We start from the raw sequence: 5164 nt of genomic DNA, 5'->3' as shown, positions 1-5164 counted from the left end.
TTTTCTGAATATTACAACGCGTTTTTTCCCTTAGTGTAGTGATTTTTGAACTTTTATTCAAATTTGTGCAATCAAATCAAAAAACGGGACACTAAAACGAAACCCGGGACATTTTAAGGTTGGACCGGGACACCGGGACAAATAGTCTAAAATCGGGACATGTCCGGGAAAACCGGCAGGTCTGGCAGCCCTAACTTTAACCCCCAAAGCTCCCCTCCCGCTGTATCCGCCACTGAATGTCATTAAATGAAAGGGTGCATTCCAAAACGTCAAAATATAAAGCATCAGTGTCATTTATTTCTAAATTTCGGTAGATTGTAATGCCAAATTTGCGCAACCACGGTTAGATACTAGTTTTCAACTAGGTTGCGCAAGTTATACTTTTCTCTTTCGCTGGTATCATCTTTTATTATTGTTTATTCTTTGAATGTGAAAAATTTTAACTTCCAATGTGCAAATCCATACATATGTACTTATATTTTTAACGGACTTCCAAAAAAGGAGGAGGTTATCAGTTGGACCACGTCAACCGATTTCTATAATTCTTTTTGCATCAGAAAGGTTGTGTCTCAGAGGTGGTTACCGATTTACACACGCCCTTAGGTGTCTGTCACAGGCATTAGTAGCAAACTAAAAGCTCAGATGTACTATGTATAATTGAGCTCAAGTATCGCGCGTTTATCTATCTCCTTACTCTGTAAGAGCAAAATAAAAATTATTTATTTTGAAACAAATTTCTCTTATCCTTTGCCTAGTTTGGTTTGGAGACAAATCGGTTTCGTCGTTGTACCATCTTCAGTGTTTTTTTTTCGTTCTAAAAATCAACCAACTCTCGGAAAAATCAACCAACACCAACTAGTAAAATGAAAACTCTAAAATGCCTTTTCTTAGTTGAAAATCTTTTAGTTATGGGATATGTTAACTTTGCTCACGCTGCCGCTCTAATTACAACACCAGAACCAACGTTGAAGCGCTGGTATATCTCACATGCCGCAGATATGTAGGGTGTGGTCAGAAATGCATCAAGCCAAAGCATCAGACGCATTTATTTCTAATCTATTATTGATGGAAATTTCCAATATACGCAACCACGAATAAATGCCAAATTGGAACTTAGCTGCGTAAATAAGGCATTTCCATCAATTATAGTTTAGAAGTAAAAAAGACTGATGCAAGTTGTAGTTCTGAACAATATATCTTTTTCACTAGTTGAGCATTTTCTTGCGGGGTTCTATGCTAGTTCCCATAAAATTAATTTTTTTTTTAACATTCCGGCATAGCTACAGATTCCTTTGCTCTCAACGCATATGCATACATACATATGTACGATAATAAAAATTAAAAAATCAAATATATATACATATGTACATAGATGGTATGGAGGAGAAAGCTTTTAAGTAATCTGGCGCTGGTGTTGACTGATGTACATTCATACAGATTAAAAAAACTTCTACAATGTGGAAACATACATATCTACACAATGCATGCACATTAAGGTGGTCAAAAAATGTACGTGAAAAAGTAAATTCGAAAGTTTAATGCTCTCAACCCTTATGATTGTTCTATGTATATCGAAAAAAAACTTTCCACCTGTTTTTTTTTTATTTTGAAATAAGAAGCTTTTAGAGGTCGCTCAAAGCGCTCACAGTTCTCCATGTATTTTATGTGGGAAAGAACAAGTTTTCGTAGAAATTGTATAGAACTCTTTAAAATCAATATTTTTCGATCGAAAAACTGCGTTATTTAACCATTTTATATTATTGGCTAGTTTTATAGGACCTCTAAAAATCTCAAAAAATTCAATGGTGGACCCATTTGAGGTTTTAGGGGTCCTATAATAAATAGCTAATAGTAGAAAATGGTTAAATAAACGATTGGGTATTGTTAATGGAAGTCTCCTGAAGACAAACGAAGATTTCCGAACGAAAAATATTGTATTTCGAGAATTCCATACCATTTCTACGAGAACTTTTTTCCCCATATAAACTACATGGAAAACTTTGAGCGCTGTGAACGACCTCTAAAAAATTTTGATTTCAAAATAAACAAACATTGGTATAATTTTTTTCGGTATAGAACAATCCTAGGGGGCGAGAGCATTAAAATTCCGACTTTATTTTTTTTTTGGACCACCCTGGTGTACATTTATACGTACATATGTGTGTAAGCTGGCGATGCATTTGAAGACGCCCATTCGATGCATGCAGAACAGAAAACAATACTACCGGCGAGCATCTAGATTCGAGATTATTTTCTAATTACGTATGGTATGGTACGCGCATACATACATACATATGTACTTGCACATACATTTATACATTATACGTATATTTATTTATTTATTAGTAAAAACATATTCATATCGAATTACCATTCAGTATCGATCGCCTTGAATTTCAGTCGTACTGGTATGGACACTATCGAATTTTCATTAACGAAACTCGTCCCTTTGGCCACTTGGTGAAAAAACTATCCTTCCAGCAAGATTTTACGATTTCACGGCATATATGTATCTGCTAGACATTACGATCATCAAAGAGGTGCATTTGGCAGGCCAAGCTAAGAGAGCATAGGACGTTGCAGAAACACTTCGTCACCAAGTACTGTTGTTCATTCCGGAAAACAGGATCTCGCAACAATTCTCATTAAAGTGAGAACCTTCAACATCTCGCTCATCTTTGCCCACGCCGCCACGGATGAGAAGGATAACACTACAAATGCCTATTTCTATAAACTTTTAGAGTCTAGATCAGAGGTTCCCAAACTTTTTTTCGCGGTGGCTCCTTTTCAAAACCTTACTGGTTTCGGTGGACCCACCAGCTGCTACAGAGGGCTGGCCAATGCCTTAAGTGCAGCCTGGTTGTCACTTCAGGTAAGTAAACTCCTTTCCCTCTACCTATTTTCCACCACGTAGTCTATTGCCATCAGCCTGGAAGACCGGGGCATATTCCCCAAGAGAAAAGTGAAGCTTATCCCAATTAGCTTCGAAAAAGACCCCAGATCCTGACACAGAATCAGCTTTTGAGCCATCAGTGAAGATTCGACAATGTGTGAGTACTGGAATTAAACCACCATTCAGCCTCAGGGAACTCTGTCAAATTCACTGAGAGCGGAATAGCGGTATCGAGATGGGCGCCACCTTTGCTCTCGACATCGTGGTGGCGTACTATCCCATATCACTGAAACGACACAAGCGCTCAAACCTCAGCCGCCAGCAATTTTCTCCTCGCCCCAATCAGTGTTATAAGAATATCGGTTTCTTTTTAGTCTAAAGGTGTCCTTCAAGGTTCACCACGTACGAAGACACAAAGTGACGGTAAGTGCAGCAGTGCGTCAAGAGCACTACACACTACTCAACAAAATTAAAGTCAAATAAAGAGGGTGGTTGCTTGATCCATTTTCGTGGACCCCAATATTTTTTTTCACGCCATCGTAGACCCCCGTCGAGTCTCTCGTGGACCACCTGGACCACTTTGGGAATCACTGGTCTAGACACCTACTAGTACTTCCCAATCACGACCTGAAAATTAGCTAGACGACATCAATGATACTTAGCCACCTATTAATGGACTGCGGCTGATCGACCTCGCTGGAAATTCAACGGAGACTGGGCAAGTGTTATTTTTGACTGTGGCGGCCCACGAAAAGATCGAGAAAATATACAGAGAAAGAGTTAAATACATACATACATACATGTCTACGGAGCTTTACAGCGGGTAGTGGTAAACAACGGCCTTCTCCGAATTGAAAAGACTAGGTGGGTCACTTGGTATTTTCTAACTGGCGGCAGCTGGTATGAAGACAGCTCGCTAGACAAAATCGATTAAAGAGTTGTAGCGCAAATGAATAAGAAAAAGAAGAAGAAGATGAAGAAAGAGAAGATTAATCGAAATGATAATAAATTTACTCGCCTTTTGACAAAACAATTGGGCGATTTATTCCAAGTCGGGATTTGGCGTACCTACACTTGCGCTAGTTTTTTTTCTATTTGGACTTTAAATGTATTAATTGGTATGTACGAAAGTTTATAAATATATACCTACGTATGTATGTATTTATGCAGCCATGTAGGTATGTACATATGTATGTATGTGAAATGATCGACTTAAATTTCAAAAATCGTGTATTCGATATAAATATATGCCTACCTATTGTGAGGGCTTACACAAACATATATATATATTATAATGCATGCCTACCAGTGTTGCCGCTATTGGTATTTTCCGACCAAATTTGGTCGCTTCTTTTTCATTTGGTAAGTTGGTCGGCAAAGTAAGATTTTGGTCGGATAGTTGAATTAAGTTTTTAAATTCTTAGTTATGAAAATATATATTTCAAACATCATTTTGCATATAAATATTTGCCAATTGTACCTTTTAAACATTTGCCAATCCTGCCTTTAAAAATAAGAAACCTAATTGGTTTGGCCACTGATGGAGCCAATGTTATGGTTGGAGACTTGGGCGGGCTAAAAAACATTATTAAGTGCAGAAATCGATTTATTTTATATAAAGTACACATGCCACTTACTTCACCTTTGCTCAAGCTACGCTAGTAAAAAATTGCCGCAAGGCAGTGAGACACTGTGCCGCAACATATATAGTTTCTTTTCCCACAGTCCAAAGAGGATATATGAGCTGAAGCAATTTCACGACTACTCTTCGGTAAAACCCTACAAAATCTTGGGCATATCTCAAACAGGATGGCTTTCACTAGGACGCGTTGTGTTGAGAATAGTTGAGCAATGGGATAGTTTGAAACTTTATTTTATTTCCTGCTTTTACGAAAATATCTGATATTTTTGTTGGAACGAAAGCTGAGATGTTTTTGAAAAGTAATGCCAATTGTTGTGGAATCCCTGAAGTTAAAACTGGTATATTAAAGTTTTACATAGAGTTTTTGGACCAAATAAATTTAAGATTTGATTTCAAGCGTGAAGATATAAAACTTTTACAAATGCGATCTGGACATTGATATGTTTTGGGAAAAAGTTTATTCTATTAAAAATGGAATGAAAGAAAATAGCTTCATGCATCTCGCCAATTTTGGTTTTAATATAATTTCATTACCACATAGCTCTGCGGCCGTAGAACGCTTTCTTTGATAAAAACTTAAGATTGACAGTATCAATAGCATAATGTTATGCAAGGAACTTGTAAACAAA

The 5164-nt window shown here is 37.3% G+C and overlaps 1 long non-coding RNA gene across 1 annotated transcript in view; it reads left to right on the top strand.

Moving 5' to 3' along the window:
* Positions 1 to 275: 275 nt before the first annotated feature.
* The window catches only part of LOC108369889 (uncharacterized), a 10327-nt gene continuing 5438 nt past the window's right edge, over positions 276 to 5164 (top strand). The window contains exons 1-2 of the long non-coding RNA XR_001848576.1: positions 276 to 287; positions 4573 to 4575. This is a non-coding gene — a long non-coding RNA (uncharacterized LOC108369889). The remainder of the gene's footprint in view (positions 288 to 4572; positions 4576 to 5164) is intronic.

The sequence above is a fragment of the Rhagoletis zephyria genome, unplaced genomic scaffold (genome assembly GCF_001687245.7).
Source record: "Rhagoletis zephyria isolate East Lansing unplaced genomic scaffold, Rhagoletis_zephyria_1.1 Rzeph_scaffold_03892, whole genome shotgun sequence".
NCBI lineage: Eukaryota > Metazoa > Arthropoda > Insecta > Diptera > Tephritidae > Rhagoletis > Rhagoletis zephyria.
This window is presented reverse-complemented; position numbering and strand designations above follow the sequence as displayed.